Here is an 11256-nt window from a genome sequence, read left to right as displayed (position 1 = left end):
GTAGTTTCTCAGCATTAATAGCACTATAAATTTTGCTCTTCTAAATTTACTGGAGGATGTTTTTCTCAGATGCAAAGCAAACAAGTAATACACTTGAATACATGGCTGCTCACTTGCAGACCTCCATGTTTATCTCCTTCTCTCTCATCCCTAATCGGGTCAGGCTCAGGGTCACATAGTCTCCCTTCTACAAGCCCAGAAGGAAATAGAGGAATACAATTATTTGATCATTGAGAAAGAAGAATATTTAATCTGTCTTCATGGTCATTTGATCTATTATCTTTCTTTTGGTTACAGGGCACAGTGCCCCATGGCTTCAATTTTTGCAGAAGGTATTTTGTGAATAATAACTTATTTATGAAACATCCCACATGCTCTCAGCAAGAGCATGGTGGGAGGTGTGTCTTTGTAAATTAACTGTGTAATTGAATTTACTAATGAGATCTTTTAGTTTGTCTAAACAGGCCTGCTGTACTCATTAGGTTTACAATAAAGGCTAAAATGGATTCCTTGATAAGATTTTTGCCAAGATTGAGCCATAGCCAGATTGCAGCATTTGAATCCCATTTAAGAAACGTCAACTTCAAAAGTTGTTATGATGTAATTCACTAAATTTCTGATCAGTGTTGTGGTGTTTTTTCTAAAAAATAATTCAATATTTAAATAGATGTTAGGCCTCAAAGAGAGGTATGTTTGAAAGCCTCCCTGGTTTAATAGACAGTTTACAGCAGTACAGCTCTGCATTGAGCAGATAGGATAGGTTATTTAAAGAAAGCTCATTGAAAGCTCTTAATCCATATGATAATTTGGGGTCATGGACCATTCGAAAAACAACTGTAAAAAAGTCACTCATGCACATATAAAGTAGTAGGTGTAAGTTGTTACCAATGCATGCACTCTGATTACCTGTTCAACCTGATTTCGCAGAAAACCTGATTTCCTAACTATTTTTTTTGTATTTCTGATACAAAGACTCAACGGTGAAAAGTGTCATCAAAACCACTCCAAAAACAACTGTAAAAAAGTCACTCATGCACATATAAAGGAGTAGATGTAAGTTGTTACTATTCACCTCATGCAAGGCCTGCGACTTTTTAGTGTGGAAACCCAATAAATCAACACAAGGTCATTAGGGATTCTAAGTATTTGATTTGTATTAATTTTACATTATAATGGAATATTATGGTATATAATATAATTCAGTATGATACATCTCGTTTCCTGATGCCTCAATTTTGAAAAAAGAATGCAGTGCAAAGTTAAATAGTTTGTTTTTTTTTCGTTTGGAAAGGTTAATTTAACGTTAAAAGTTAGCTTTTCAGTAAAATAAAGAATGAGGCCATAGAGGTTGTTAACTCTGATTAAAGCAAGAACATGTCATTTATCTCAGAAGAATCAAAACTGTCACAACAGAATAACTTTTCAAGGGTTAATTCATTTAAAAGTGTTTGAAATATGCAATTAGTACATCAATTTCACAGCTAAGAGCATCAGACCTTTCACATGGTTTAATGACACAGTAATGTAAACACATGTTTCCATTTCAAACTAAGAAAAAAAACAAAATCTTAATTAAAATTATTTGAAATTACATACATCATTTAGCCCCCAGAGTTACCTGTAAAACATAAGTGCATGGTGGGGTCATCTCCTCCGGCTGATAACTTTAGCATATGCTTCAGCCCCTGGAGGCCAGATCAGATGTGTAATTGAGGACCATAACAGCTGCTACTCTCCACCATATACAGCTGGTTATTCCCTTCGTTGCTCACTCAAACACCAACTCATCATTCTGTGACACTAATATGACCTCATTCTCTCTTCCCAGTTGGTACCTGCTTAAACTTATGTTGTAAGGTTGTTACACCATCCCTGCTTACTAATTCAGTCTGTGTAAGAATATGACCCCATATGCAAAAAAACACATGTATGTTAATACTTGTAGGCCAACCCGAGTGTTGCCTGGTTGAATTTTCAACAGACCCCGAGGCAATACTGTGAAATGATAACTTATGCATTCACATTAGCAAAGATTATGAATCATCATCTGCACTGTTAAATAGAAGCTACAGATAATGTGCACAAGTGGCCCAATGTCCCAGCTATATTGACAACAGTAGACTTCTTTACTAACATAAAAGTGGGATTTATTGTTTAAGAAATAACATGTAATCAATGAACAGGATAGTGAATACTGAAAGAAAACAGAATCTTGCAGAGTGCTTTGCATGTTTTGTTGTTGTTGTTGTTTTCAGCATTTTCAGCTGATATATTCCACTTTTTCTATAGATATTTTTTAAACATGACTTCCATACAAATCAATAGCTGTATAAGTGCATCCTTGTTAATTCAAATAATAATAATTGATTTCCTGTGGTTGGTTTTATGGTTTAAACATTTCCCAAAGGGGGCAGGCAGACTTTGCCTTCTGTAAATGATCTGATTCTGCTTTGTCTGACTGTTTTGTTAACAAAAAATATGAAAGTTTGTTAAAACTGTCTGTGTCCACGTGTAAGTCTATACTCCAGTGCTTGCACTGCTTATTTCCCTGGGTTCATGTTCACTATATGTGTGGTTTTGTGTATGATTGACACCTGTGAAGATAAACCTATATCTCGTGTCATGAACAGTTAACCTATGATGTACATTTCATATAGTTCAGTCAGGGAGAAGATGGTTGGTTGAACTGGCTGCAGACAGACAGATGAAAAGAGTTAGAGGGATAAATAGAGGCTCAAAGAGAAACAGGCCTGGCTCATAGTCACCATTTCAATGGCTTTTTTGGTCAGCAAAGACACTCTCATTCTACTTGTCAAAGACACACAAGCACATACAATAATTTGTCCTCCCTGTCTGTCTTTCATCCATCTTCATCTGTCTGTCCCTCAAACTGTCACGCACACAATCACACACACAGCCAACCTTTCAGTCCTTTCGCCTGGCCTTGCCATTGGCAATTTCAGCTGATATGAGTTCTGACATTTCAGGACATGGGTTAATCTTTTAATTCACCTGTTCACTCTACTCTCTTTTGCCCTATTCATCTTTGCACTGACTTCCTTTATTTGGGCCACTGAGCTAATGCTGTTTTTGTTTTTTTCTTTTGTGTTGCAGCAGTTATCATAAACAAGAGGCCAATAGCTTGTAGCTTGCAATTACAAAGCTTGTAATCTAAATATGATTGTCTGTTTTTATATTTTACTTTTAAAGTTATATTGACATGGCATCAGGATGTGTAAAACGCTCCACTTGGAGGTATGGGCCTGTTCTTGGATGCATAAGAAAAGTGTACAGAGTCCCATGAAACATTTCACTTTTGTAACCCCAGTGTGTCTTTTTGATGAAGAGGAGTATTTATTAAGAACTATTCACAAAGGGGAGCTGTACATGGTTTGAGATGTAGTACATACATGCATTGCATATTGATTATTTTCAAATAAAGGGGTTATGGTTTGTTTAGCATGAACTTATTCGAGCCCTTCAAACCAGCCGTTAATTGTTTAAATTCATTCAAGGATGGACTGAACCTTAATGGTTCACGGTTGAATCCCACTGAACATTTACTTCCGTGACCCACTCAGTGACACTTACAGTCAATGTATTGGTTTTTGTTTGGGACACTTAGTAGTGATATTGCTCAACATTTTTTTTTCTATTTTACTTTGAAAACTGGCCATTAAAAGGCTTTTTGCCCTGACAATTTAGCATGCCTTTATTTAAAATACAGGCAAATTCCATAGTAGCAAAGCATTTTAAACGGTTTACAAACAAGGCCCCCTACAAATGGTACATAATATGCACAAAGAAAGCTTGTGAACTGAATCTAGATTAATGTATTAGCCATGGGTCTTGACGGGTGGGTGGATATTTAATATGGGTTGTGGACATGAATACTAATGTGTGAAATGAAAAATCGTTTTATCCTTCCTATTACTTCTAGAAAAGGTAGCTGGTAATAATAATAATAATAATAATGATAATAATAATAATAACTTTATTTATATAGCACCTTTAAAAACAAAGTTTACAAAGTGCTCTACAGAGAAGCAAAGCATAGTCATCGATAACATCAATATCGGTAAACATTTAAGAAAACAGGAGGCAAAAAAAGACCATACGATAAAGGTAATGAATCCAACAAAACCAAACAAATAACCAAAACAAGCAAATGGAATAGAAAACAAACAAACAAATAAATAAATGAATAAAATAAACAAACAAAAACAGGGGAACAAAAGAACTGCATAAAAGGACATAAAAGGACGACATCACTTAAAAGCAATTCTATAAAAATGGGTTTTAAGAAGTGATTTAAAAGAAGTTAATGATTCTGCAAGCCTTATCTCCTCAGGTAGGTCGTTCCAAAGTCGAGGGGCCCAATCAATTAAAGAACACAACAACATAAAGAATAAACACACATACAGACTAACACACAAATACACATGTGCACATACAGCTGTGTACCTAAGACACATGAAGACAGCTTATTCTATTTGTTCCAGCCATTGATCCTTCCATATCTAAATGTCAGGTTGCGTATCGTCATATTTGCTGGAGGTGATTGTGGAGTATGTGTGCTGTTGTACATACAAGCTTTTGTTGTGCGTGGTGTTATACATTCTCTCTGTGGATTTGGCAGTGCTCAGATCTGTGGTCTGATCAATAAACTGAAAGGCCGACATGTGCACAAACACACACACACACACACGCACGCACGCACGCACGCAAAGTCTTGTGTGCTTCTGCGCACGCACATGGACACACACAAGCACATGCAGTTTGACGATGATAGATGTCCTGAATGTTGGCCTTGTTACCCTTTGCCATTATAACACACAATATTAAAGACCTTTGCTGTCGTTGCTTTATTTAATGTGTCAAAAAGGGAAAGAGGGAAAATAGGGAGAGCAAGAGAGAGAAATTTACTGCTGAGAAATGTCTGCTGAAAGGACAAAAAAGTAAATGACTGCTGCCTGCTCTTTTCCCCCCCTCTTGTTTTCATCAGAAAGCAAGGGATTGATCAATAATGCCAATGGATTGTGTGGTGGGCTGGTGAGCAGAGCTAGACCTTGTCCAGATGGGGTTTTGGTGGCTTTTGTTGAGTTTGACAGCTCGGTGTTGGTGTGTGCGCCAGACAAATGGGAGTAAGAGATTGGGTCAAATGGGATCTGTAAAGACACTACGTTGGTCAGCAATCGCAAAAAAAACTAAAACATTTTAATTAACACACACATGCATACGTATGCATATGTATTCTTCAACATGTCTCTCTCCTTTTTTTTTTTTTTAACGTACCTCTCTGTCTACAAATACAAGCAACACTTTTATAGACCTTGTGGATCAGTGGTGTGTGACCACAGCGGGATCAGACTAATTAAGCAGACAGTTATGGTGGTGATTTAGAGTCATTAGTTATTGGGAAGAATCGCAGGCCTCCATGTGACTCATGTCACAGTATGGTCCAGTGAATCCGAGACCAAGAACTGCTTAAATTGCTCTCTGTGTATTGAATACTGTCCCATTGTATTGAACTGTACTGCTACAGTACACGAGGGTGGGTGAAAAAAGTTCTGAGACTGCTCCTGTTGTGTGTGAACAATGCACAGCACCGTGACATGGAGGAAGATATCATTAAAAATGCCGTTGCTTGATTAAAATGATCACCCAAGTTACCCGTGCTTTTAAGAGCAGTGGTCCGGTCTGCGATGTTTGATGCACCTGAAACTTGAGCAGAGAGCGCACACCAAAGTTGGTGACAAACTATTGGAGAACTGAAAGAAGTAGCAGTGAGAACAAATCCAGCAAGTAGGGAAGTTGGGGAACAATGATTGTGTTTTTGTGGGTGAGACACTTGTTTTCAGTGCGCTGTGAGCGGGTGTATGGTCATGTTGGTGCGTAACTGAGGTGCTGATTTTGATCAAATAACGAAATTTGTAACACTTAGTAGGGTTATACCTTCCACCTGCTCGATCATGGTGCTGTGCGGAGTTCGCAAATTTCAATATTTATGTGAAAATTTCAGATGCGTAATACTTAGTTGTGATTTACAATAGAAAATGTTCAAATATGCAGTTTTTCCACTGCAAGTATATTAAACTAGAAAAGTAGAATTCTGCCTGGAGGACAAGTCATCCACAAGGGAGGGGACTTTTTAATTTGATTGTATAGTGTAATAGTCTTTGAGATTTTTATTTTATGGCCATGAGAAGCTACAAGACACACCAGAAGGTGACTCATTTCATTATCTTAATATTTTATATGGAGCCTTGGTGAGCCATATGTAATTTGTCGAACTTGATCGCAAAACACCTTCATCAAAATGTATGCCATTACTCTACATTACCATGAATCTCTCTATGCCTGAGTGGCCCTACTATGAAATATGAAATTTATTTATCCTATTTAAGATTCCCTAACCTGTTATATTTTCCTTTGATTTTTTTTTTTTTTTTTTTTTTTTTTTTTTTTTAGCATTTTTTTAAGACAAGAGTTCTAGTACAACAAAAGTACACAAGTAATCAATACAGCCTCCAGACAAGACACTCAGATGTCTGGAAAATTAAACAGTATAGCATTTTTTTTCTTGGCTGTGTGTGTTTGCTGTGTGTGTTAGTCAACAGTCTGTGGAGAGAGTGTTCACTCCATGGTTTGTGTAAAAATTACATACACTTACATGTGTCTGGACATCATTCACACAAACAACATAAATCACACTACACAATATTATTAGAAGATTATTGAAGACACTATCTGACAATTTACTGCTTCAGTCATGGCTGTAATATCCAAGAGGCTGAAGTATGTGCATGCTGGGTCAGTTTATGCCTCTTCATGATAAGCAGGTATCATCTAATCTGTTGTCAGGATGGCGTATGTGTTGCGGGATACACATTTGTACTTGTTTATTGATGTGACATTGTAGACGAAGAATAAACAAGAGGCTTGAGATTATCAGTCTTAGCAACTAGTGTGCTAGCAGACTGCATGCCAGCGGAGTGCCTGTTTATGTATGTATGTTGTGTATTTTTGTCAGTGCCTCTTTGCATGTCTTCAGTCTGGGCTCAGTGCTCCCCTGCCAAGTATGGAAATCTTTAGAGCAAAGCAATGTCATAATGCACCACCCTGTGCTTGCCATCATCTCTTTTCAACACACAAGTATGCACACACATACCTGACATCAAGACACACACAATCAAATATGCATAAGCTACACTGTGGGAGTAGCATGAGTGAGGCGGTGACATGCAGTAGTTATGATATGTCGGGGAGAAACTGCCTCAGTTAGTATGCGCTAAATGCTCAATTCATGAACAAAGAGGGTGTGAGAGAGGGAGAATGAATGGGAGAGATGGCTTGAATAAAAATGAAGTGAGAAGATGAGAGGGTAAACTCCTCTCCTTATTTTGTATGGGAGCAGTTTTAATGTGGTTTGTAACCGAGACATGCAAGTTCAACATGGAGGGAAAGTGTGTCTGGTTAGCAAAGAAAGAGCCAGCGAATAAAAGAAGAAGGTCCAGGCGAGGTTACATGGCTCACAGATAGAAAAAAAGGGAGAGGGAACATGTAAAACTGAATCATATGAACTCATTAAGAGAATGAAAGTGGCACAGAAGGACTGATAATAGCCCAACAGCGCTCATGGTCAGAAACAGAAAGTGGGGACGAGGTGGATAGACTACTGTCTAAGCTAATAATTGAATCGGAAAGCTTTCTCATGAATACAAGGCAGTGAATAATATGTTGTGTAAAATTAAATTTCATAAATTCTGATTCAATTTCTTGAATCCTGGCTCTGATTCCCACCATGTTGAGTAAAAAAAAACGTTATTTGATTAAATAAGCCTTCTCTTTTTTTCAGCAGTACAATTGATGGGCAGGCAAAAAGAGAATAAGTCAATAGGAAATATCATCAATAGGAAATCACATGAGGAATGACGTCATAACATTGGTTATGGTTGTGGAGTCCACAGTCGTGTTTTTTTTCTTTTCTATTATCGGCGTTTCCTCTCCACCCGTTTCTGTCATCCGTGCCTACTTCCGTCCCATCTCTCTGATGCTCTTGTTTCCCTGTATATTTGTCTTTCCATCTTTCAGTATTCGGGTGGAATGAAGGGTTTGAGATGATAACAGTAATCATGCTCCCCCACCTCAGTCTCACACAAAGACACTTTTTCCTCACACGCACATGTGAGGACACAGACATGCAAAATGATTATAGTGATCCAAAAGCAGACTTGGATGGACCAAGCTAATAGCATGGTATTTTTTTTATTTTTTTGTGAGCGTGTCAATACATACATGACCATGTAGCACAGCAAGTCAACGTAGTGGACTCTGGACAAATAATGAAACACTGGTGGGGGTCTGAGAGAATGCAGTGGTACAAATGGATCTGTGCATGTCCTTGTGTTTTTCTTGGTATTACTTTGTGTGTGTGTGTGTGTGTGTGTGTGTGTGTGTGTGTGTGCGTGCGTGCGTGCGTGCGTGCGTGTGCGTGTGTGCGTGTGTTTATATTTTCACAGCTTGTGCTTGCATGTGTAAATGTGAAGCTTTGAGATGCAGAGTGTGGAGGATGGGCTGTAGGCTGTTTGCTTGATTTGATCACAAATAGTGCATGAAATTAAATGACACAACAATTTTTTTTAATTTAGAGCACTTTATTCAATAGCAACACCCACTCTCCCTCTTCAGGCATCCCCCACAACATACTATGCCAATATCTGTTTTTGCGTTAATATTTCTTAACCTCTCACCCACAGAAACACATATGCATAACATAATATACAACTGTATATTATATGTATATGTATTATGTATATTATTATTATTTATGCTTTGCTGTAGAAAAATCAAACAAATAGACTCAGGAATTATTGTTTTCTTCTTGTCTAAAGAGTGACGTGTGTGTTTATTTATGTGTGTGAGCATGCAACGGCTGAGCAAAGTCTACCCTTGTTTTGTCAGGCCTAGGTGAAAACAGTGCACCTTGACAGATTCCATGTCAACCTTACAGCAGCCTTGTGCGAGGATCTATGATTTTCTCTTTGCCGGACTCCCTCGGGAGCAACAGGTAGATGAAGGTCATTGCAGGATCAAAGTGGTGTTTGGTTGTCTCATGACCACTCGATAAAACACAGCCAAGACCGATGTGTACAGTGGCATGATCTGCGACAGCAAGATCCGTCCTAGTTCTCTCTGTCTGCTTTCAGACTTTGAGAAACCGCTTACTATATTGACAGTTGGTGATTGGATTTGTCCCAGACTGCAAAGCTAGTGTTTTGTGTGATCTTCTGACTTTAGAGAGTAGGATTTAAGCAGAAATGAAGCTTTTGTGGAGCTGGTCAGAGAGGTCAGAAGGATCTCTCTCTCTCTCTCTCTGGAAGCATTAAAGAAATGATGCCCAGGTGACTCCTACCTACCTCCTAAATTGACATTTAGTTAGTAACAAGGCTGTGGTAGTTTTTTAGTTTGTGCATGTGGACAAATACACAGGCACATGACCTCAGACAAGGCAGTTTGGGATTTTAGCAGCGTAAGTAATTGTGGTTGCTGTTTTACGCTTGTGTGTGTGTCTGTGTGTTTGTGTGAGATAGAGAGAGAGTATATTGAACAGTTCCAACCCCTGAGGAGTCATGTCTGGTGCTACAAAGCTGCCCTTTCGGTAATTAGCTTAAAACATCTGTCCAGATGGATGCCAGAGGGAGGTCATAATGCGAGAAGTGGAAACACTTGCACACACCCGGTGTTTGTGTACAAACAAACAGCATTGGCATATACATATTTGCATTATCTTACACACCCAATTGCATTCACAAATTTAGAGCCACACACTCAATTTTACATTTTCACGCATAAAAAGTCACTTGATAGTGCTTCATGTTTAAAAACTCTGAATTTGACCCATGATCCCATGTGGCTTGTCTAAAATCTTAATTCGCACCAAGGGAAGGGTACATGGAAAAAGACAGTCAGACAGACAGACACACAAGCAGAGAAAAAGAGAACAGAATATCTTGCAAAACCTCTGTTTTCCCGTCCTCCCTCTGTTTCTGCTTTTGCAATGCGCCAACAGATGGAAAACAGAAACAGCACGAGAGGACAAAAAAAGATGAATATCTGCATATACTGGTTATTCATAGTATTTATTTGTCAGCTCCTACAGTAGAAGTAGAGGGGGGCAGAGATGCTGACAAAAAAAATAAAACTAAGGAACAGATTGTATTTTGCATGTCCTTCCTGCCTTACTTCTTGTCTGCGTTGCATGCAGCCATGTTTTCTGTAGACAGAGCATTTTACGGCCGCCGTCTGTGTTATAATGATGAAGTTTTATGGAGGCTCTGTGGGAGATTAAACCACTATTAGCCATGCTCCGTCACCCTCTCCAGCTGTTGCCTTTTGTTTACGGCTAAAAAGTGCTTTATGCCACACTGCTATATTCACCTAGACAATTATAGGTAATAATATATGAGTGGGACTGTATTTTTACACCAGGATTAGAGAAGGGAGGCAGATGTAAAACAAGTGAAGAAAAAGAGCAAGAGCAGTCGCAGAGTGAGCAGCTTAAGCTGTAGATGATGGGAAGAAAGGGGAGGCAGGAGCAATGAAGAGAACAAAAATTAAAGCGTAGGATTGAGAGACAAAAGAGGTGACAGGCAGAAGCAAGTGCTTTTTGACTGAAGAAAGTCAAAAGCAAGGTAACAAGACTGAGCCTTGTGTTCAAAAGTGAATGAAACAGATTGAGTGATGTGCATTGAAAAGAAATAGATGAGATATGGATGATAGATAACAGAAAGCGAGTGGACAATACATTACTGTTGTTTGGTTTGGAGGAAGAAAGGGATGCTGAGAACAGCACTGAAACATAGTTTTTTTTATATCCACTACATTTATTTGTGTAGGTTTTTAATGGCACCCAGCCTTTCAGTCTTCAGAAATGCATCCTTCACTGATCCTTAAATTATGTTCGACTTAAAAATATGTAGCTTCGGTCTGGTTTTACACTCATTTAGTTATATATTTTTTTAACCAAAATGGGTAAAGTAAGCCAAACCAAATGCAAAAACATAGATAAACAAAACTATCTGCTGTGTCAGAGAGTGGTGTGATATTCAGAAGTAGCCTTTCTCATACTGTGTGCTTCATTTATGTTGAGCACAGGAAAAAGAGGAGACATGAGGGGGAATAGTGAGGTGAAGAGCAGATGAGAGTAACTTGAGTAGAGAGACGTCATCCTTTTGAATGTCAGAGAAAATGATT

General features: G+C 38.4%; 1 protein-coding gene across 3 annotated transcripts in view; it reads left to right on the top strand.

Moving 5' to 3' along the window:
- Positions 1 to 11256, top strand: part of grid2 (glutamate receptor, ionotropic, delta 2) — a 473172-nt gene that overhangs the window by 304148 nt on the left and 157768 nt on the right. The gene's annotated exons all lie outside the window — the stretch shown is intronic.

The sequence above is a fragment of the Embiotoca jacksoni genome, unplaced genomic scaffold (assembly GCF_022577435.1).
Source record: "Embiotoca jacksoni isolate LCO1_2020_lvr unplaced genomic scaffold, fEmbJac1.0.p SCAF_8, whole genome shotgun sequence".
Taxonomy (NCBI): domain Eukaryota; kingdom Metazoa; phylum Chordata; class Actinopteri; family Embiotocidae; genus Embiotoca; species Embiotoca jacksoni.
Note: the sequence above shows the minus strand (reverse complement) of the source record. Positions and strands in the feature narration are given on the sequence as shown.